The sequence below is a fragment of the Vulpes vulpes genome, chromosome X (genome assembly GCF_048418805.1).
Source record: "Vulpes vulpes isolate BD-2025 chromosome X, VulVul3, whole genome shotgun sequence".
Taxonomy (NCBI): domain Eukaryota; kingdom Metazoa; phylum Chordata; class Mammalia; order Carnivora; family Canidae; genus Vulpes; species Vulpes vulpes.
This window is the reverse complement of record NC_132796.1, coordinates 79,977,992-80,002,226: the sequence shown is the minus strand read 5'-3', so window position 1 is coordinate 80,002,226 and position 24,235 is coordinate 79,977,992. Positions and strand designations below refer to the sequence as shown.

The following is a 24,235-nucleotide window of genomic DNA, read 5'->3' as shown; positions in this document are numbered from 1 at the left end:
AAGCCGCGGGGAGGGAGGGGGAGGGGGAACGGGGAGCAGGAGGCCGGGCCAGCAGGGGGCTGGGCTTCGGCCGGCCCCCTCCCTCCGCCCCGGCGCCGCAGCGGCCCGCGCCTCCCGCCCGGCCCCGGGGAACCAGCCGCCGCGCCCCCTCGGGGCTCCACTCACCGGCAGTTCGGCCCGCGGCCCCGGCTCGGCTGCCGCTCAGCTCCCGCGCTCCTCGAGCTCCCAGCGCCCCGGCGCTCGGCTCCCCCGGCGGCCGCAACTGCCGCCGCTGCCGCCGCCACAGCGCGCGGCTCCTCCTCCCCGTCTTCCTCCCCCTGCAGCGGCCGCACTCGCTTCCTCCTTCTTCCCCTCCCTCTCTCCTCCCCCTCGCCGCCGCCGCCACCTCCCACTGTCCCCTCCTCGGCGTCCCGCGTGGCCTCGCACCCCCCGCCCCCGCCCTCAGACCGCGACTGCCCCACCTCCCCGCCCAGGCCTCCCGCGCTGCCCCTCCCCCTGCCGTGGCTCCCACCGTTCACACCTCCCGCCGTCCCTCCGCCCGGCCTCCCTCCTCCTCCGCCCCCCTCCTCCAGCCTCAGTCCTCAGTCCCCGCCTCCTTCCCCTCCTCCCCGGCCTGCTTCGCGTCGGGCGCTCCTGGAGCCTGCACGCGTGCACACCCACCTTCCTTCAGCGCAGGCTACGTGCCTCGCCCCCTCAGTGAAGCCTTTCTGGCCAACTCCCGCTCCCGCGATGCTGTTCCCTGGGCGCATCATCTTGTGCAGAGCACACAGTAGGCGCTCAGCCGGCCCCCCACCGTGTGCCCGGGGGGGGGGGGGGGGGGGGGGGGGGGGGGGGGGGGGGGGGGGGGGGGGGGGGGGGGGGACAAATAAGCCTGACCAGCGCCTAGTGGCTGTGCGGTGCCGCTGTTGCTCAGGGTGTGTGCTGGGTCTGACCTCTTCGGCGCGCTGCCTCCTCTCCACCCTGAAACTAGCCTCCCCCAGGAACCATGATGTCCTCTTCCCTTACCTTTGTAGCCACGGCCCCACTCCCCACCAGAGCCTGAGGACGGAGGGGCCCCTTTGCCTTCTTTTCCCTGCTCTCCCACCTCGTGCTCTGCTCCAGTATTTTTCTCTCTTCACCTGAGGCCACAGCCATTCCGTCTTGCGGCCCTCCTTGGCCCTTTTCCTCCTGCCATGCCCTCCGCCGTAGGCTTGCTGCATGAAAGAAGCTCCCCCCGCCCGACTTTTCTCCTTCCTCTCTCCCTCCAAGGGAGCAGCTGCTTCCCACCCCGCATGGGGCCGGGTGTCCCGCCACTGAAGACCAGCCTGGACAATGAGGGTGGGGGTGTTGGGCCCCAGAATCCGATAAGAGCCTCTGATTGGAACATGGCTCCCTCTTCCTTGCTGCTTTCTACGCACTGACTGTGGTTTGCCCCCCTCGGGACAAGGACGGAGGAAAAGGGCCTCAGAATCTACCCCATGTTGGTTAAGTATGTGTTGAAGACTCCCAGTGAGTTACGAAAATATCCAGAAAAACACAGGCACTTGGCCTGGGAAACACTTTCAGGTGTTGGCGGCAAGCCAGATGCAAAACATATAATACAATCTACTATATTATCGGGCCACCGCCCTCCCATCCTTTCCAAGTCTGGTTTTCCCCCGACACAAATAGAGCTTCAGAGCCAGGTAGCTCTATATAATTCCAAGCTTTACATGGCATCCACTATAGGCCTGATGCTCTTCACGTGCTAATTAATAAAGAACAGCAACAAACAGGAGTTTATTCCAGGGCTCACCCATGCATTGTCCTTAGTTGTTTTGTTTAATCCTATGCAACATAACCAAGGAACATCAAGGATCAGGTTGTGGCCCTCTTGGCAGAGACATGGCTGCATCAGGAGACCTCAAGTTTCTACCTTTGAGGAAGTGAGAATGAAGTTGTAGGATTCAGTAAATGGCTTCATTAATCACTCCAGTTTTCATGCTGAACCTGGGTTGGCAATCTGGTCTAGAGGATCCTCTGTTGGCAAAATGACCCTCTTTAATGACTATAGCCAGGCCAACTTCCACATCTGAGTCAGGAATTCCTCTTTTTCATAGGTAAAAGAGCCATGTATTTTTTAGGGCCTGGGCTGTCATTCCTTCACTTGCTGTGTCACCTTGGGCAATTCATGCAACCTCACCGCGCCTCGATTTCCATTAACTGAAGGGCTACTAGTTATTATCCAATTCCTAGGATTATGCATTTTTAAATGAGTTGAATGTGGAACACTGTGTAGTATTTGGTGCAGAGAGAGTGCTCAATGGGTGCTATCCATTATCATTACCCAGTTCTGCATCTGTGTGTGCTTGGGCACATGAGGGCATACACCCTCAAATGCAGTGCCCTCCCCCCACATCTGCATAAACAATACTACCCGTCCTTCAGATCTCACTTGACATCACTGTCTCCCCAACCCCCAGCCTCAGCTCCCAGAGCTTTCTCCCTCTGAATTTCTATAGCAGTTACTGCCTGCACTACTCAATTTATCCTGAATCACATACTGCCTCCCATTGTTCTCTCATTGTTAGTCCTGTCTCCCACACTCAGATCTTTGACAGCAGGGGATGGGTCTTAATCTTTCCTAATACCCTCCCCCACAGCACCTACCAGTGTGGCAAATATAGTAGGGACTAGACAGACATCAAGAGATTGTTAGGCCGCTTGGTAAAAGGCAAGCAGTAATTGAACTGAAATTGTGGGTCAAATTTTAGACACTCAAAAAGACTCAAGACACATGGCCTGATCGCTTCCTCGCTCGGACACAGGCCAGAGTCTCCAGTCGCAAAAGCAAATGAACTTTGCTTTTTAAGTAGAGCCTTGCAGGGTGCAGTGAAAAGGGAACCTGGAATCCAGGCTCTGTTCTGGGAGAATGTCGGGGGGGGGGGGGGGGGGGGGGCGGGGGGGGAGAGTGAATCAGCTCTCCTTGCTTCAGCGTACTCAGGTAAAATGGGGGGGGGGGGTCGAACCAGAATCGTTTCTAAGATACCTGCTGGCTCTGATAGTCTATGATTCTCAAACTCAGCCTTCCCACCTTTTCATCCAAGTCTTGTTTGAATCTTAAAGCAGAGGCGCCTGGGTGGCTCAGTTGGTTAGGCGTCTGCCTTTCACTGGGGTCATGATCCCAGGGTCCTGGGATGAAGCCCCACACAGGGCTCCCTGATCCATGGGGAGTCTGCTTCTCCCTCTCCCTCTGCCTGCCACTCCCCATGCGCTAGCTTGAGCTCTCTTTCTCTCTCTCTGTCAAACAAAATCTGAAAAAGCAAGCAAACAAGCTGGTCCACCTGTCCCAGCAATAGAGGCTAGCCTCTTGGCCTGTTGAGAAAATACCCTAAATTCTCTTGTCCAAAGTACTTTCCCAGGTGTGAGCTCAGTTGACCTCCCAAGGAGCACAGAATGGCAGAAATTATAACCTCTTATGTACCATGGACAAGCTAAATCTCAGGTGAAGTGACTTGCCTAAGATCACACAATTTAGGGGATCCCTGGGTGGCTCAGTGGTTTAGTGCCTGCCTTTGGCCCAGGGTGTGATCCTGGAGTCCTGGGATCAAGTCCCACATAAGGCTCCCTGCATGGAGCCTGCTTCTCCCTCTGCCTGTGTCTCTGCCTCTCTCTCTCTCTCTCTCTCATGAATAAATAAATAAAATCTTTAAAAAAAAATCACACAAATTAGTGGCAGAACGAGGACTAGAGTTTGGGGTCTGACAGCATAGGCCAGAGCAAGCTCTTTCTATTTGACGTGGCCATCTGACCTTTTCTCCCCCTGCACTTTCTACTCTTCCAATCCACTCCTGTCCCTCTACCCACAGTCTAACCTGAAAGTCAAGTGCCTGCATGACCGCCCACCAGCTAAAAACAATGCACAATCCTGATATTATATGAAGTATTATCAGTAAAAAATAAAATGCATGTGTATGAGGGAGAATGAAGAGAGAAGCCTTTGTCTCCGTTTGACTATCTGCTTACTGCTTCCCCCCCAACTCCCCCTCCCCACTCATGCAACACCAGCATTCATTCTACCCATATTTACTGAGCCTCTGTTCTGTGCATAGGAATACGCTAAACATGTGAGCAATTAATTTCTGCCTTCAAGGAGCTTAAAATCCAGCTCAGGGGACACAACTCAGAAAGAAGGTTAGATAACAGTTCGTGAAGGAGGTATAAATAAATACAAGCACAGCAAAGAGGAGCTGCCACCACAAGAGCAAATCTTTTTTTTTTTTTTAATTTTATTTATTTATGATAGTCATACAGAGAGAGAGAGAGAGAGAGGCAGAGACACAGGCAGAGGGAGAAGCAGGCTCCATGCGCCGGGAGCCTGATGTGGGATTCGATCCCGGGTCTCCAGGATCGCGCCCTGGGCCAAAGGCAGGCGCCAAACCGCTGCGCCACCCAGGGATCCCCACAAGAGCAAATCTTGAGCATTACCAGGCAAAACTCATCTATGGGAAGAAAGGTCTACAAGGTGGCAAAGGGAAGCAGAACTTGCCACCCCAGAACATGCCTCTTTGGCATAAAGATGATTTTAGGCTGATTATATTTTAAATACAGAAGACACAGGAAAAGCTTCAAAAACTGAGAAGTTATCCTTTTGTAAGAGACATTTATGTTTCCAGGGGAATTCTCTATTTGCCTTGGGTCCTTGACCTGCTGCCTTGACTTGCCATCCCCATATTTGGCAGAAAGGTGCAAATCACAACCTCTCCCTATTTCACAAGAATATGACTGGGACAGATAAAATTACATCACACTCTTCATAATCTTGCTGGTAAACAAATCCAAAAGATGATTATTGTCATTAAACCTTAAATAATAGAAAAGTCATGCTTTCCCAAGGGAAGACACTTAGAAGTACATGTGTCATGTACCTACTAAAAAAAGAAATAAAAACTTCAGGGCACCAGGGTGGCTCAGTGGTTGAGCATCTTTGGCTCAGGTCGTGATCCCAGGATACTGGGATGGAGTCCTGCATCAGGCTCCTTCCAAGGCACCTGCTTCTCCCTCTGCCTATGTTTCTGCCTCTCTCTCTGTGTCTCTCATGAATAAATAAATAAAATCTTAAAAAAAAAGAAAGTAAATCTTCGGTGACAGCACACACTCCCCAAAAAGGGTCTTTGGTTTGGGGCAAACTAACTTTGAACAGAAACTAACATTATTAAACCTTTTATTTATAATCTAGAAAGCACAAGCCAAGTTGAAGAAATAGTTCGAGACTAAAATTTGGTCCTCAAACTTCCAAAGTTAAAACTGACCTTAATTCCATTCATTGATCATTAGTGGAAAAATGTTTTCTTGGCTCGTAGTCCCTAAGCTACCACTTAACTCTGTCATCAGAAATTCAATTTGACATTATTTGGCTATTTAAATCATGAAGCAGTCAGGCAGTTGTCTTTTGTCCAGGGGTTCCAAGAAAGGTCTGTGGTTAAATGTCACAAGCTCAGGCAGAGCCAAAAGCTTGCTGTGGCATACTGGGCAAAGGAGGGCACTCTTCAGGACTTGGGCTGCTTTCTCCGCCCTTGACATAGCCTGTGCAAGCCTGACTGGGCAGCCGGGTATTATAGTTGAAAGCACAGAGGACTGTCAGCCAGGACACCTGGGTTGGATTTGACTAGCTTGGGCCAATCACTCCCTTTCTTTGGGTCTTGGCTCTCTCTTTTGGAATCCGAAAAGATTTCAGCCACTCCAAATTCCCTTCTGGCTTTAATATTCCTTGAAAATAATGGGGAATGTTGGTGAAAGAGACAATACAGATTCTGAGGCCTTACAGATTCAGGTTGCAGTTTGGAATCCCGGATACCACTTTTCTTATCTATACCGTGATGAGGTAATGAAGGAATTGCTTCTTTGAAGAGGGACATAAATCTATTCATTGCAGGCTAAGCTAGTCACAGGTGCATGGAAATGGCAGACCCAGCATCTTCCTAAGGAGGCTCATTTCTCCTGGCTGCATTTCCTCATATCCTTTGTTGCTATTTTTTTAAATCAATATGTATTAAGAGATACTATGTGCCAGGTAAGATGCGCAAACAGGTATTTTATAGCTAAAATTTCACAGAAAACATATTTCGAGCATTAGACTGCATAAAGGCAGCATCCCTGGTTTTGGCAGAAGTTGAATACTGCAAGATATAATTTAAGTTCCAGCGCTGAAATTAACATGAAAGTATCAACATTTGAAGAACAAAGTAAGTGAACAAATTGGCCCTAAGATAAGATAGACATGGGTTCAATTCCTTGCCAACAATGAGCTTCTATAACCTCAGGCAAATGTCTTCTCAGAGCTTTTTTCCCCCTCGTGTGTGATATGTTATTTGCAGTATTTATCTTGCAGGGTGGTGGTGAGGATCAATGTGGTAATATATATGGAAAGTAGCTAGCACCCTGTCTGGCAAGTAAGTCACTCCATATCTGTTTGCTTTAGGGACTCCCCCCCCCCTTTGCAATTCCAAAAATTCATGCTTTAATCCTAAGACAGAAATCAAATCTATCCTAAATCTATCCTGAGTGGGTCAAGTGGGCCAATTTTCTGTTGAATGCCCTTTTGCTGGGAGCCTCAGGTGGAACAGACATCCTGTCCCGCCACAACATAGCAGTGGTGTTATTAGAAACTGCACACTTTCCTACAGGGGAAGAAGAAAGGAAAGAAAGAAAGAAAACCAAGCATCTGGTACATGTGCTATCGATTTGGAGATGTGGACAAGCTGGCAGTTTCTAGTTGCTCTTTTCCTGAAGTGTAATGCTGTCGGAAATCTATATGCTGAAAGCAGTTTTGGAAAGCTTGCTTGGGAACCCCTGGAGGATTCTGAGAGCTGTAACCGCATCCATTGTAGCTCTAGGCAAGTCCCCTACCTTAACCTGGTTCTCTGTAAGATAAGCAGTCAGGGCACTATCTCCTCCCTGTGACACTGAAGATAAAGCGATTGGGCCCCTCTTGGGGAGCCCAAGAGCTTTTTCATTCTTTTTTTTTTTATGATAGTCACAGAGAGAGAGGGAGAGAGGCAGAGACATAGGCAGAGGGAGAAGCAGGCTCCATGCACCGGGAGCCCGACGTGGGATTCAATTCCGGGTCTCCAGGATCGCGCCCTGGGCCAAAGGCAGGCGCTAAACCGCTGCGCCACCCAGGGATCCCCCAGCTTTTTCATTCATTGTTCCAGCAGTGAAGTCAGATTAAGGAAAAAAGATAGATTTCATTTGACTTGAGATTACTAAAGAAGTATTGATAATAACACCCCCTCTTGGAGTGGGTTAAAGAGTATCCCCCCCCAAAAAAAGTATCCAGGGCCAGGTGAATTTGCATCTCTGCTGAGAATTCATGAGTTCATGAGGGGAAGCAGGGCAGTAACAATCAGCTTCCAAATTTACACTTAGTGTCTCAATCCGCACCTGAGAATCACATTATTAACGATAATGAAAAAATAGTAACAACTGTCATTTACTGAGTAGTTATGTGCTAAATTATCTCAACCTGGGTGGGGGGCAAAGCTTAAGGAGAGAGGGAGGGGCTGGAGAGAGAGAAAGAGAGAGAGTGAAAGCAATTAGCTTAAGATCCCAATGGTAATAAATGGAAAGGCGAGTTTCCAAACCAGATCTATCCAAACACAGAGCCCAACCAGCTGACCCCCACACCACTCTGCCTCTCGTTTAGAGTCTCATATGACCTGTGGCTTGTTCTTACAAAATGACTGGCTAGGTGTGGAGGACTAATTTATGAACAAAAGCACAGTCTTTACTGTTTGGACCGGGGGAGTTGAGAGGCAAATGAGCCACACAGGGTTTGCGCTGGGGACCTCAGACTCATGATCACAATATTTTAATTATCGGAGCACGTGGTGATACCTCCTACCTTTAAAAATGGGTATGCTTTTTTATTTGCTGCTTCAAATCAGGATGTGATTTGCTCTCTCAAGGACTAATTTGGCAGAGCTGGCATCTGCTTTCAAAACCCTGGGGACTGAATAACCTCAGAGCAGCTCCCCCTTGGATGCACTTCTCTGATTATTGATGGATTTGTTTCTTTTTTAAAAAGATTTTATTTATTTATTCATGAGAGACACACAGAGAAGCAGAGACACAGGCAGAGGGAGAAGCAGGCTCCTTGCAGGGAGCTTGACGCGGGACTCCATCCGGGGTCTCCAGGATCAGGCCCTGGCCTGAAGGCGGCGCTAAACCACTGAGCCACCCCGGCTGCCTGATGAATTTGTTTCTAAGGAAACAGAGACAGAAAAAACAGAGGAGTAAGAAACAGGAGTCCCCATTTTGCCCAGGGATTGGCCTCTGGCATGCTAATCACATATGTACACCAAGAGTTCAAAAAATGAGCATTTCATCCTCAGATTCTTGGTTTATCTCCATGCACCTCAGCCTGTTGCTAGAACCTCCCCTGCTTGGCGCTACCCTCTGTGGCAAAGACTTAATTTCAGGGCCACTTCTGACTGTCTTCTTCCATCTGTTCTCTTCATCAGCCCTCCATCTATTCTTTCTGACCCATAGAGATCAGGATATAGTATTAGTCCCCAGCACAATTACAGATTCTGTTCCTTTCCATATCTGATGGTTCCTTTACTCAGGCTTACAGTCATTTGCAGGAACTCCATGTAGAGAAAAGTACAATTTATCATCACAGCAGGTGAATAATAAGATGCAGTGATGGCATGAGACTCAGAAGCTTTCTGTTTTTCTGCTTCAGAATGGGCCATCTCTGACACAACGTTCCCTGCATTTTCAGATGTTGTACAGCAGAATGTTTATGGACTTCATGCAGATGAAGAGTGACAGGATCTGCTAAAGTAAAACCCAACTGGATAAAAAGTCAATATAGTGCAGCATTAGTTAACAATGCTGTATTATATGCTTAAAATTTTGCTGCAAGGGCAGATCTTATGTGAAATGTTTTTGTCACAAAAAAAATCATAAAGAGGATAAGGGCAAACTTTTGGAGCTGATGGATGTGTTCATGGCATTGATTGTGGTGATGATCTCACAAGTGTGTACTTATTTCCAAACTCATCAAGTTGTACATGTTAAACATGTACAGCTTTTTGTACATCAACCATACCGCAACTAAGTGGGTTTTTCTTAAGTAAACATAACTGGGTATAAGGTACACGGGATCTCTCTGCATCATCTCTTACCACTGCACATAAACCTACAATTATCTCCAAATAAAGAGTTTAATTTTAAAAAACAAGTAGAAAATTCTCAGATACAAGATTTGATCTGGAGTTTCTTTTTTTCTGTATATATATATAATTTACATTTTATATATATATTATATATATATATATATATATTTTTTTTTTTTTGGAGTTCGATTTGCCAACATATAGTATAACACCCGGTGCCTGTCCCGTCATGATCTGGAGTTTCTAAAGGAAAGGGATGAGTGGATAATTGGATCCAAAAAGTTCTGTTTCCCTCACAGGTCAAAGGAATTCCAATCCTGAGTGCAGAAGCCATGCCCCTACTAATATTCAATTTTTAAGATTTTTTAATGTTTTATTTTTATTTATTTCTTTTTTTTAGAGAGGGAGAGAGAGACAGCATGAGCAGGGTGGGGAGGGGCAGAGGGAGGAGAGAGAGAATCTTGAGCAGGCTCTACACCCAGCACAGAGCCCAGCCCAATGCAGAACTCGATCTCACAGCTCTGAGATCATGACCTGAGCCAAAATCAGGAGTCCAACTCTTAACCAACTGAGCAACCCAGGCACCCCCTCAATTCTTTTGAGATAAAAAGAAGGAAAGAAGAAAAAAGAAAAACTAGATGCAAAAAAAAAAAAAAAAAAACCATAAAGAATGAGATCTAATGGTGTTGTTTATTCTCTTTTTTTCCCTTAATGTGATTTTTCCCCCTCGGTTGGGTCTACTGCAATAACCAAAGCTTATTTTAACCTAGCCACATCATCTGCTTGGAGATGGTCACATCAACCATCAATGGAAGGGATCTTTCCAAAATAGTGCTTCTGGAAAAAACAAAACAAAACAAAACAAAACAAGGATTTATCTGTCCTCTAGGGCCATTCGCATTTACTGGGTCCCTCCTCGCCCTGTCTGCTTTACCCCCAGCCTGCCCCCCACCCTTTCTCATCACATCATCCAAAGATTGGATTTCATTCTGTTTTCTATAGGAGGCAGACTAGGCTTGCTTGGAAAGAAAACATCTCTGGAGAGATTAGACTCTGACAAATTCTCATTTCCAGCATCTAAAGGCAGAGGGTTAGATTAAGAAATAAATTACATAATATTGTGCTCCAATTGCACTATGTGAGCTCTCTAATATATGGCATTTTTAATGGATGCCAGCCAAGGTGGTTCTTAGGAGCAGATGGTGAGTACTAAATTGGTCAAAAGGCCCCACACACCTAGGAAGAGGATAAGAGGAATATCTTGGATTTAGAGCAGAAAAATGACTTCTGGGTTTGCTTCTTGTTCTGATGTAAATGCTCGAAGTCCTAAGTTTCACACGGAAGTGTGCATGGATGCCAGCTGGTGGGGGGGCGGGGGTAGGGCAAAAATAGGTATTTTGCTCTAGCTAGCACTGAGGGCTAAAGGGGCCTCATAACTAGCCGGGGGTTTTTACTTCCTGTTCTTTCTGACATCCCTCCAAATGTCTGTCACTTCTTCCTTTCTGCTTTTATCTTTTCTCTTCCTTACCCTGTCTCCTTCCACTTCTCCTTTTCCCTTGGCCCAGAAAATTATATTTATTTTCAAAAACAACCTGAAACGTTCAAATAGTGCCACCTGACCAGAAAACCTGGCCAGCATTTTTTGTCAATCTCTCTTCATAGGCCCCTCCTACTCTGGGTGGGCTCACATCTCTGGGATGGGCCATCCCAGCCCCCCAAATGGCCCACAGGGTAATCACATCTGTCTTTGGCTGCCTGGTGGCCAGTGGAGGGAAGGTGGGGAAAAGCGGCCCTTTGCTAAGGGGACTTACTGGGTGATTCTCCAACCCTCCAGAGAAACACAGTCACAACAGGGTGGCTCTGACATTTCCCTGCTTTCCACCCTCCTTCTTCCTCCCATCTGCCAAGATTCTTGCCTATTCCTCTGGGCAGGTGAAAAAAAAAAAGCACCTGCAAGAAGGACTATGGCTTCTTGGATTGTTATAATAAGCAGCAAGAACAACATTAGAGCTCTGTAGAGGATAAGAGAGGAGAAACAGGAGGGAGACAACTGGTACTCTCTGCCCATTATGCCGAGATTACAAAGGAGACCAAGAAGTCACTAGCCTTTCTTACAGAGCCCATTTTTTTAACCCTGTAATGACAAATGAAATCAGAAGGGGGAAGGAAGGGCTTTTAAGGAATCAGAAGATAAGCTGAAATTGTGTTACCTTGATTTAATTCTTCCCTTAATGAAAGGCAAGTAGAAATGGTAGCCTGAATCCCAAGTACAGGTGCTGGAGTAGGCCATGAAAAGAGTAGAGCCAACTTCTGGGTGATGCCTCATCAGTATTCTCTGGGTAGCCCTGTAGCAATGGAGAGAGCAAAAGTCTTTGAAGGAAGGGAGAGTTGGTTCAAATCCTGGCTCCTGGGGCATCTGGGTGGCTCAGTGGTTGAGTGTCTGCCTTTGGCTCAGATCGTGATCCTGGAGTCACGGGATGGAGTTCCACATCTGGCTCCCCACAGGAAGCCTGCTTCTCCCTCTGCCTGTGTCTGCCTCTCTCTGTGTGTCTCTCATGAATAAATAAATAAATAAATAAAATCTTTGAAAAAATTCCTGGCTCCTCCACTCACTAACTCCATTTGTGCCCTTAATCTCACCTCCTCCCACCTGCTTAAGAACATGACTCCAGTAATCCTCACCTCTCTTTTGCATTAATAATGTCTTCCTATTTACATGCTGCAGTATCTACCATTTCAAAAATAAAGTCCTTCATTGACCCCGCATCTCTGCCCCCACCCCGTTGCTTCTGTCCCATTTCTCTTCCTCCTGTTACAGCAAAATTCCTTGAAAGAGCTGTCTGTATTCGCTTTCTCATTTTTCTCCACTTCTCCTTCAAATCATCTCCAGTCAAGCTTTTAATCTCTTTCACTTCATCGAGGTAGCTCTTCCCAAGGTCACAAATGAACCTCCATGGTGTCAAATCAAATGGTCCATTCTCAGTCCTCATCCTGGTTCACATTTCATCAACATTCCAAACAGAAACCTCCTCCTTGAAACATTTTCTCCCTGTGGCTTCCAGGACAACATTCTGTCTGTCACTAGCCAACCCCCTGGATGCTACTACTCAGTCCCCTTTCTTGGTTTTTCCTCTCATTCCCAACCTCTACCATTGCATTGCCCCAGAATTCAGACCTTGAACTATTTATTTGCTTGATAATCTCCCCTAGGTGGTCACATCTGGTTCTGTGCCTTTAACTACCTTGGCTACATTGAAGATTTCCAAATTTGCATCTGAGGTCCAAACTTCTCTCAACTCCATACGCATCTCTCCAACTCTATATTAAACATTCCCTCTTGGAAATCTAATAGTCAAATTTAATGTGACACGTTGAGATTTCCTGATTTCCCTTCCACAAACTGGGTTCTCCTTCGTTCCTTCCTGGAGTTGATGGCAGCTCCATCCTTCCAATTGTCAAAGTCAAAATACCTTGGAGTCAACCTTGACTCCTTTTTCTCCTACACCTGGTCCCCAAGACACCTGCAAAGTATATCAAACTTTTCCTTAAAATAATGTCAGAATGTGACCAGGCATCCCCCCCCCCCCCCCCACCGCCGCCCCGTCAATCACTACCACCCTGATCCTGGCCACCATCATCTGCCCTTAATCTCTCTCTCTCTTTTTTTTAAGGAGAGAGAGAGAGAGAGAGAGAGAGAGAGAGAGAGAGAGAGAGAGGAGAGGCAGAGGGAGAGAGAGAAAGAATCTGAAGCAGACTCTGCACTGAGCACAGAGCCTGACACAGGGCTCTATCCCACAGCTATGAGGTCATGACCCGAGGCGAAACCAAGAGTCAGAAGCTTAACCAACTGAGTCACCTGGGCATGCTTCTGCCCTTAATCTCTTAAAATCTATTCTCACTCAACCGAGTAGCTGGAGAAACTTACTTAAAATTTACTTTAGATCATGTCATTCCTCCCTGACTATTCTCCCACGGCTCCCAGTTTCACTCTGGGTAAAAGCCAAAGTCCATATAATGACCTGCAAAACCTAACATGATTTAGGCCCACCCTTTATTTCATGCTATTTTCCCATTCTGCTCCTGTCACACTAGTCTCCGTGATGTTCCCTAAACATGCCACGCATGTTCCCACTTTTGGACCATTGCCCTGGCTCTACCTCTGCCTGGAAAACTCTTTCCCTGGGCATCTACATAGATCATCTCTTTGCTTTCCACAGGTCTCTGCTTAAATGCCATCTCCACAGAGAGTCCTTTCTCAGTTTACTGTTTCCCTTGAGAAATATTGCCATCTGCCATATTATAATTTTAGTTGATTAATGTTTGTCTCTTCCCAATGGAAACTTCTCAGAAGCAGGGACTTTGTTTTATTCACTGCTCTATTCACCAGCACTTAGAATAGTGCCAGGCACATAATTATTCAATTAATTCTTGCTAAACAAATGAATGAATGGATAGATGGATCGAATAAGACTTGTCCAAACAGATGGTATCATATAGAACAAGCCCTCAGTAACTCTGCACCTGTTTTTTAGCCTAATCCTCATACCTGGAAGTAGAGAGATGAAGCTTTATTTTACAGATGAAGAAAATGATGAGGCTCAGAGAATCTAAGCAACTTTTCCAAAACCACCTACTTGGTAAAATTCCTCCCTTCATCCTTTCATTTGCTCATTTCCTCAAGAAATATGGTTGAGCCCTTATCATCTGCCAAGCACCATTCTAGGCACTGAAAATACAGCAGCAAATAAGACATGTGAATTTCTTGCCCTTCACAGAGCTGAAACTTCAGTGGAGTCAGTGATCCTATGAGCAGAAGATGCTTAAATGCTGTTTCGTTGGCTTGATTCATTGATAGTGGATCAGCTGATACTCTCAGAGCAGATCCTTTGAAAATGCCGATTCCCATCCTGTAGGTTGGGGGTGGGGCCCAATTTTCTGCATTTCTATAAAGCTCCCAGGAGCTGCTACTGGTGCTGCTGGTCTAGGAACTACACTTCGAACAATGTCCTATTATCAACCGCACTGCCAAAGAAATAGGAACATCTATTTGGCCCCTGTCCTTTCATGTAACACAGCCTAGGCAGAAGGGCTAATTACAACAGGTGAAGTTTCAGAAAACCAGAATACAAAATTTCCTGACAGATGTGTTAAATATAGCACTAGGAACACTAGAAGGCAGCTGGTGTTCAGAGATACAGGCAGCATCAGGGAACTCACAAGTTTCAAGGCCATGGCCATCGGAGAATTCCCAATTCCTGGAGAGAGGAAGGGAGACAAATGGCAAGAACAGAACAGATTCCCAGTTATGGAGAATTATCACGGCCCCGACAGGTTCAGGAACAAAAGGCCAGAATCAGAACACAGAGATAAGGTGTTTGGACTCAGGATGAAGTTTGGGTCATGGCAGGACTTGCCTTGGACCTGAGCATTGAATTAGAGGCCCTCAAATTCCTAGAGGGCAAGGTTGAGTCCAGAGATGGGGCAGAGCTCATCATTGGACTACTAGATTGGGGGTTAGGTGGCTCCAAGGGGGCACTGTGGAGACAGGAGGGCTTTGGGAATGGGGAACCCAGCAGATTCCACGTGCTCCTGTCAGAAATTCTTGGAACTCATGAGGCAGCAAAAAGTGGGTTGGGCTTTGTTTTGAATGACATGATCCAAAAAGAGGAAATTTAATATTGACTATTGACCAGAGATAATGCACACACACACACACACACACACACACACACACACACACACACACACACCTCGATTTCTCTCTTATCTGTCAGGCTAGAAAGCACTTGGATATGAAGAATATTAAACTAATATTGGAAAGGAAGAGGCAGCAGAGAATTATGTTGAGAGTGAACTGATGGAAGAGATTGACAAAGGGAATCTGGTGTTTATAAAACTATGCCCTTGATGAGATAACAGGAAATGTGGGAGGAACCCTGAGAGAGCCAGAACCTAATGCCGTGAATGTCACACCAGTCTGTGCACTCCAAGTGACTTTCCCAAAGAAGGGTGACTAAAACCCCAGATTCCTGGAAAGTCCCTGAGCCGAGAGTCTGACATCTTTCCTTCAAAATGAGCCAGAAAGGCAGCCTAGCCCCACTGAGCCAGAGCTATAGACCAGCCCTAGTACTCGTTATGAGCATGGCTTCTTGAGCCAAAGAGGCATGGGGCCATATTCCAGCTCTGCCTCTTAACTTCTCTGGGCCTCAGTTTTCACATCTATAGCTAGGGATGATAATACAAATCACCTACACCACGGAAAAATGGCGAGAGGAATCATTCCATGCACATAAGTGCCTAGAGCAGTGCCTAGCACGTTGTTTGCACACCATCGGTGTGCATATTTGTTGCAAAGAGGAAGAGTTGGAAGAGACATGCAAGTTCAATGCCCTCATTTGCTAGCAAAGGAGCATGAAGGGTAGAGAGTTGTTTTAGGTCACCAGCAAGCTCATACATAGCAAGGCTAAGAACACAACCCAGGCCTCCTGAGCTCAGCATTAACTTTTCAGAGGAGTGGCTTCCCAGCTTCTTCAATCACAAGTACCTTGTACATTGCAACCCACACAGGTAAAACATGTATGTAACTGACATGAAATAATACTTAACATACTGCCTTCACTGTAATATTTTTCCATTCTATTCTTCGAGACCAAAACCCAAAATAATGATAACAATTGGGGGAAAATAAAACCCATCAGGGTCAGAAGCCAGGGTAGGAACTGAATGAAGCCAGCTGGGAAATATCATACCTGTGAGTGGTGACACACCTAGGAGCCCCTGAGAGGCACACAGATGCCTATCACACAGAGAACAAAAGAGACCCAGTCTCCCCCAGTTACACTGAATAAGCATACCCCTTTCTTATGATCACAATATTGTGCTGCCCCCATTCTGGAATAATCAAAGCATTATATGGGAGACACCTGGGTGGCTCAGTCAGTTAAGCATCTATCTTCAGCTCATGTCATGATCTTTGGGTTTGGGATTGAGGCCCAAGTTGGGCTCTCTGCTCAGTAGGGAGCCTGCTTCTCCCTCTGCCTTTGCCCCTCCCCACCCCATTTCGGGTGTGCTCTTCCTCTAATAAATAAATAAAATCTTTTTTTATTTTCTTAAAGAAGCATTAGGGGAGAGGAATGAAAGAACAGACAGAGCTCAGGTGCCTCTGACCACAGGTCATGGCTGAGCTGAGGGACAATGGAAAACAGCAGAAATCAAAAATGAGAGTGAAGATTTCAAGTCAGACAAGATTGGATTGAACACATCACATGAAATTAGTAGAAAATCAGGGATGCTGTCCACATGACATTGTTTATGAGAAGGGAAGGAGCTTTGAGCTAATTTAAAACATTCAATGGAGAAGGAAACATTTCATGTTCGGCTCTGTGTGCTCAGACAACTGAATAACCTCTTCGCATTTGTAGTAGTATGCAGAAGTATATCCTTGTTCACAAAGAGAAACAAAGTGTTCTTTTTTTAAATTTATTTTTTATTGGTGTTCAATTTGCCAACATATAGAATAACACACAGTGCTCAGCCCATCAAGTGCCCCCCTCAGTGCCCATCACCCAGTCACCTCCACCCCCCGCCCACCTCTCTTTCTACCACCCCTTGTTGGTTTCCCAGAGTTAGGAGTCTCTCATGTTCTGTCTCCCTTTCTGATATTTCCCACTCATTTTTTCTCCTTTCCCCTTTATTCCCTTTCACTATATTTTATATTCCCCAAAAGAATGAGACCATATAATGTTTGTCCTTCTCCGATTGACTTACTTCACTCAGCATAATACCCTCCAGTTCCATCCACGTTGAAGCAAATGGTGGGTATTTGTCGTTTCTAATGGCTGAGTAATATTCCATTGTATACATAAACCACATCTTCTTTATCCATTCATCTTTCGATGGACACCGAGGCTCCTTCCACAGTTTGGCTATTGTGGCCATTGCTGCTATAAACATCGGGGTGCAGGTGTCCCGGCGTTTCATTGCATCTGAATCTTTGGGGTAAATCCCCAACAGTGCAATTGCTGGGTCGTAGGGCAGGTCTATTTTTAACTCTTTGAGGAACCTCCACACAGTTTTCCAGAGTGGCTGCACCAGTTCACATTCCCACCAACAGTGCAGGAGGGTTCCCCTTTCCCCTTTCTCCACATCCTCTCCAATATTTGTGGTTTCCTGCCTTGTTAATTTTCCCCATTCTCACTGGTGTGAGGTGGTATCTTATTGTGAAGAAAGAGAAATTAAGGAGTCAATCCCATTTACAATTGCACCCAAAAGCATAAGATACCTAGGAATAAACCTAACCAAAGAGGTAAAGGATCTATACCCTAAAAACTACAGAACACTTCTGAAAGAAATGGAGGAAGACACAAAGAGATGGAAAAATATTCCATGCTCGTGGATTACAAGAATTAATATTGTGAAAATGTCAATGTTACCCAGGACAATTTACACGTTTAATGCAATCCCTATCAAAATACCATGGACTTTCTTCAGAGAGTTGGAACAAATCATCTTAAGATTTGTGTGGAATCAGAAAAGACTCCGAATAGCCAGGAGAATATTAAAAAAGAAAACCATAGCTGGGGGCATCACAATGCCAGATATCAGGTTGTACTACAAAGCTGTGGTCATCAAGACAGTGTGGTACTGGCACAAAAACAGACACATTGATCAATGGAACAGAATAGAGAATCCAGAAGTGGACCCTCAACTTTATGGTCAATTAATATTCGACAAAGGAGAAAGACTATCCACTGGAAAAAAGACAGTCTCTTCAATAAATGGTGCTGGGAAAATTGGACATCCACATGCAGAAGAATGAAACTAGACCACTCTCTTGCACCATACACAAAGATAAACTCAAAATGGATGAAAGATCTAAATGTGAGACAAGATTCCATCAAAATCCTAGAGGAGAACACAGGCAACACCCTTTTTGAACTTAGCCACAGTAACTTCTTGCAAGATACATCCATGAAGGCAAGAGAAACAAAAGCAAAAATGAACTATTGGGACTTCATCAAGATAAGAAGCTTTTGCACAGCAAAAGATACAGTCAACAAAACTAAAAGACAACCTACAGAATGGGAGAAGATATTTGCAAATGACCTCTCAGATAAAGGGCTGGTATCCAAGATCTATAAAGAACTTATTAAACACAACAGCAAAGAAACAAACAATCCAATCAGAAAGCATGGCTTTCTGGGTAATTCTGGGCAAAAGACATGAACAGAAATCTCACAGAGGAAGACATAGACATGGCCAACAGGCACATGAGAAAATGCTCCGCATCACTTGCCATCAAGGAAATACAAATCAAAACCACAAAGTGTTCTTTAATAGATAATTGATCATTGAAATTACCATACCGCTGTATGAAGGATTGCTGTGTCACCTTTGGAAAAGATGTATGTCCGTATTCGCTGATTGAAAATCTCAAACATGTATATTCTTCTTGGCAAAAAGAAAATAAAGAAGAGTAGCGGTGGATGAAGCTATTCTGGACATTTCTCAAGAACGTAACCATGCAACATGTGGTTATTTTACATCTGTCTTCTTTCACTCAACATAACATTTTTCAAGGTTCACCCACATTGTAGTATGTGTCAGTACTTCTTTCCTTTTTATGACCAAATAGCATTCTATTGTATGGTTACATTTGTCTATCCATTCATAAATTGATGGACATCTGGCTTATTTCCAATTTTTGGCTCTTTTCAATAATGCTGCTACAAACATTGAGGTACAGTTTTTTGTGTGAACATGTACTTTCAATTCTCTTGGGTATATACCTGGGCCTGGATCTGTTGGATCATATGGTAACTCTGTATTTAACTTCTTGAGAACCTGCCAAATTGTTTTCCAAAGTGGATGCACATTCCCAATCAGCAATGTACAAAGGTTCCAATTTCTCCTGATCCTCATTGACACTTGCTATTATCTGCCTTTTTGATTATAGCCATCCAAATAGATGTGAAGTGTTATCTCATTATCATCTTGATTTGCATTTCTCTAATGATTAGTAATGTTGAGCATCTTTTCATATGCTTATTAACCATTTGCATATTTTCTTTGGAGAAATGTTTATTCAGATCTTTTGCTCATTTAAAAAATTGAATTTTGCCAATTTGAGATGGCAAAATATGAAAGTATTAAGAAAGCCTCACCTTCGGGGCAAAATTTGATGTGATGTAACCCCCAAATAAAAATTGTCAAGGAAGACATAATTTTAAAGAGGATGGGTAGAGGGAATTTGACTAGGGTCACATGACTGTGACCCTAACCGGTGAACAGAGATCACTACAGACTTTCCCAGAATTATTCTTAAATTATTAGAGATTTGAAGAAAAATTATTAGAGACTTGAATATTGCAAAATCTTCATAAAGACTCTGGAATAAAATGCAAACACCTCCTGTAATCTAAAAATCTTTCCCAAAGGAAAAATTATGGTTGCCTTTTTAAAAAAAATGTTTTAAGGGGCACCTGGGTGGCTCAGACAGTTAAGCGTCTGACTCTTGGTTTCAGCTCTAGTCATGATCTCACTGTCCTGGGATCAAGCCTCACATGGGGCTCCATGCTCAGTGGGGAGTCTGCTTGAAGAGTGTCTCTCTCTCTTCCTCACTCTCTGCCCCTCCCGCCCACTTGCTCTCTCTTTCTCAAAATTTTAAAAATTAAAAATAAAAACATTTTAAGATGTCTGATGTATACATTAAAGCAAATCCAATGTCCTAATCATAAGTGAACAGCTTGATGACTATATATATATAGCTACATATGCATATACATATATATGTATATATACTTGTGTAATCCCTACCTGGATTAAAACATGGAACACTTTCATAATTCCTCATGCCCATTTCTAGCCTACACCCCACCCCAGAAGTAATATTATTCTGATTGGTGTCTCCATTAATTATCATGTCCTATTCTCCAGCTCCATTTAAAAGGAATCAAGCATTATATTCTTTTGTATCTGACTTCTTTTGCTCAATGTAATATCTGTGAGATTCATACACATCATTGTTTGGAGTGAGAAGGGAATCTGTAGGCAGAAATGGTGATGACAGAGATGGGAGTTTGGTTACATACGGGAAGATTAACGATGAAGGGGGTCAGGTTTCTCACTGTCTGAGAAGGGAGATACAAGAAAATAAAGAGTAAAACTAAAATGAACCTTGCAGTACTGGGTTCTGCACTGATATGAACTTGTACTGTATGAGCTTCATGCTGTAGCAAATTACCACAAACTTAGTGCCTTAAATGATCTATTCTTTTACAGTTCCAGAGGTCAAGAGTCTAAAATCAAGGTGTCAGCAGGACTGTGTTCCTTCTGGAAGCTTCTATAAACTTGTTTCCTTGCATTTTCCAGCATCTAGAAGCCACCTACATCCCTTCATTCATGGTGTCTTTCCTCCATCTTCAAAGTGCATCATCCCAACCTCTGTCTCCATCATCACATCTTTTTCTGTAGTCAAATCTCCTTTGCCTCCCTCTTGTAACAACACTTACAGTTACATGGGCCTACCCAGATAATCTTGGAAATACCTTCATTTCAAGATCTTTAACTTAATTCCATCTGCAAATTTCCTTTTACAATGTAAAGGAGTATATTCACAGGATCTGGGGTCATTATTCAGCCTACCAGAGGTGGTATAGATATATACTTAGCTAGATATAGAAATAAACACAGAGGGGTGCCTGAGTGGCTCAGTCAGTTAAGCATTTGGCTTTTGGTTTGGGCTCAAGTTGTGATCTCAGAGTCATGAGATCAAACCCCATATCAAGCTCCACACTCAGCATGCAATCTGCTTAAGACACTCTCTCCATCTCTGAAACAGTCTATGTCACACATTAGACTCTCTCTCAAACAAATAAATATCTACAAAAAAGAAAGAAAGAAAGAAAGAAAGAAAGAAAGAAAGAAAGAAAGAAAGAAAGAGCTGATGCCAAAGTTGTGGCAAGAAAAGTACAAGATGAGCCTGGAAAATATCATTGTACTATTAAAAAGCAAGGAAGTACTCAAAAATAACAGAGACATGTCAAAATAAATATAAGCCAGGGATCTTATATATTGGCCAAAGTGCAACATTCAGTGCGTTAAAATAAACAATGATTGTAACACATTGAGTTAAATAGGAAACTGCAAGTCCGTACTGATAGAAGGAAATAAATGAGGAACTGGGAAAAAGTACACAGAGTGGGATTAACAACAGATTAGACATTGAAGAAGAAAAAAAGTGAACTTGAAAATTTAGTAATTGTGTTAGTGTCTAGTGTTGCATAATAAATAACTCCTAAATGTAGATGCTTGAAACAACACATATGTATTATCTCAGTTTCTATGGATCTGAAATCTGGGTATAATTTACCTGAGTCACTCAGCTCAGGGTCTTGCATAAGACTGCAAACAAGTTGTTGGCTTGGGTCTTGGTCATGTCCAAGGTTCAACCAGGACAGGATCCATTTCCAAGTTCACTCACTGGTTGTTGTCAGAATTGAGTTCCTCATAGGCTGTTGGACTGAGGGCCTCAGTTCCTTGCTAGCTGTTGGCCAGAGGCCACCCTCCATTTCTTGCCACATAAACTTCTCCATGTAGAAAGTCACAGCCTGTCATCCAATTTCATCAGAACAAGCCAGTGAAAGAGACAAAGAGTACACGTGAGGTGGATGTTACAATAATTTATAAACTAAAAGTAGAAATGGCATCCCTTTGCTTTTTCTAAAATCCCTTTTGTTAGAAGCAAGTCACTAGGTCCAGCCCCAACTGAAAGGGAAGTACTTACACAAGGATGTGAATACCAGGAAGTGGGAATCATTGTCAGAAGCTATCTAGCACAGTCTGCCCTCTACCCCCAATGATTCATGTCTTTTCCACAGGTCAACTATATTCACCCACTGCACAGATTTCTTAAAATCTCATGTCATCACACCATCAGCTCAAAGCCCAGAATCTTTTTATCTAAATGAGAGCCAGGGTGCTTGAGGCTCCTCAAATAACTTGTATATAACTTCCTCGTATATAACTTGTATATAATAAACTTCCTCGTATATGACTACCAATGCCTCTCGATTTGAAGATCTGTAAAACCAAAGAGATGAGTTATCCATCCCTCACTCCCACAAAAACACCCAGCAGACACTGGTGGATGAGGCATAGAATAACTGCTATTGATGCCCCTCTTCAAAATGGGAGGAAATGAAACATGCAATGGGGCCCCCGGTCCATAGCAATTCTGAAATCTACCAGGAAAATGTTAGCAATCATTAAGTTTGGAGGCCCAGGACTAATTCTGTGTGGCACTTGACTGCACCCTCTGGCCTCTCAGCTCCACCCTCTGAGTCTTCCTTCTGTTTTCTTTTTTTTAAGATTTTATTTATGTATTCATGAGAGACACAACCAGAGAGAGGCAGAGACATAGGCAGAGGGAGAAGCAGGTTCCCCATGGGGAGACTGATGCAGGACTCGATCCCAGGACCCTGGGATCACGCCCCAAGCCAAAGACAGATGCTCAACCATTGAGCCACCCAGGCACCCTTCCTTCTGCTTTCATTAAAGGTGGTGCTTGCTCACAGATGAGCAATCTTGTCAGTCTCCTTGCTGCCAGTAGAATTCTGAGCTGTCTCCTTCCTTAGCACCACCTCTCTTTCACTTTTGGTCAAAGCTAACAGTGTTTCTGCTGATAGTTTTTTCAAAAGCTTTGTGGGGCTTTTGTGAATCTCTTCAGGGTTTACTTCATTAGATAAAAACATAATTAAAAATCTCTAAAATTATCCCTTCTCTACCTTGGGACTCTGCCAAGCCAGCTGAGAGACAATGTCCCCAAGTTTCCTAGAGCGCTACTGTTCAATTAGAGGATCTGTGAAGAACATCCATAATTGCTTTAGTGGGCCCTCGGTGTTAGAGAAGAATACTCAGACTCTTTTAATCCTTCCAAGGTCCTAACAACAGGTTGCATAGTCACACATTTAGACCATTTTTCCTGAGAGTGCCAGAAAGAGAGTGCCATTTTTCCTTTTCTTGTTCTTCTTCTCCTCCTCATCCTCCTCCTTCTTCTCCTTCTATTTCTCCTTCTCCCTCTTCTTTTCCTCCTCCTCCTACTTCTCCTCCTCCTCTCCTCCTTCTCTTCTTCCTCTTCCTTCTTCTTCACTAACTTCTCAGTACATAGTGTGTACCTTTAATCAGAGTACTGCTGCTATCATATTTCTAGAAAATCTTAATGTTTCTTCCTAAAAAGGGGGGGCTTCCTCATCACTTTCTTCATTTTCTGCTTCTGGAAACTCATTAAGATGTATGCTAGAGGGAATCCCTGGGTGGCTCAGCAGTTTGGCTCCTGCCTTCAGCCCAGGGTGTGATCCTGGTGTCCCGGGATCGAGTCCCACATCGGGCTCCATGGGTGGATCCTGCTTCTACCTCTGTCTGTGTCTCTGCCCCTCTCTCTCTCTGCATGTCCCTCATGAATAAATAAATAAAATCTTTGGGAAAAAAAAGATATATGTTAGAGCTGGCCAACTTAACTCTCATGTCTTTTGATGATTTTATTTCTCCTTTTTAAAAAATACACATTCTGGGTGATATACTTTATTTTAGTTCTCCAGTACCCTATTTGATAGTGACTGTCTTAGATATTATAGTGTCCATTGAGTTATTTAAGGGACTACATGAATTTTTATTTGCTAAAATTTAGTATTTGCATTTATTAATCCAGGTCTATTTAATAGAATTAAATATTTTCTTATTTGTATGGATGCTGTACTTTATTTCTTTTTTTTTGTACTTTATTTCTTTGAGGGCTCTAAATGTATTTATTTTATAGCATCTGTATTGCACTTGAATTTCTTCTAGAGGAAATACATTTTTATTTTTATTTGTTGGTTGTCTTTAAGTTTTGAGCTTTAGAATGTTAGTTGTTTCCCCTTGAATGTTTATATGAGTATGCATATGTGTGTGTGTGTGTGTGTGTGTGTGTGGGTACATGTGTGTGTATGTGTGTTTCCCTTTTTCATCTCCCTTCTTTCTTGACTAGTAGATTTGCAGTGACTTCTGACCCCCTGCGGTTCTCATTCACACCAGGTTATACTATCTTACTGTGGTAA

General features: G+C 44.2%; 1 protein-coding gene across 2 annotated transcripts in view; it reads right to left on the bottom strand.

Annotated features, from left to right (window-relative positions):
* TMEM164 (transmembrane protein 164) overlaps nucleotides 1-557 on the bottom strand; it is a 170,754-nt gene extending 170,197 nt beyond the window's left edge. Inside the window, exon 1 of one of the 2 annotated variants that reach the window (XM_072743859.1) lies at nucleotides 512-557. The gene's annotated coding sequence lies outside the window, so the exon portion shown is untranslated. Of the gene's footprint in view, nucleotides 1-165; nucleotides 291-511 lie in introns of those variants that run through there. The other variant, XM_072743860.1, reaches the window with a different exon arrangement.
* Nucleotides 558-24,235: the final 23,678 nt, after the last annotated feature.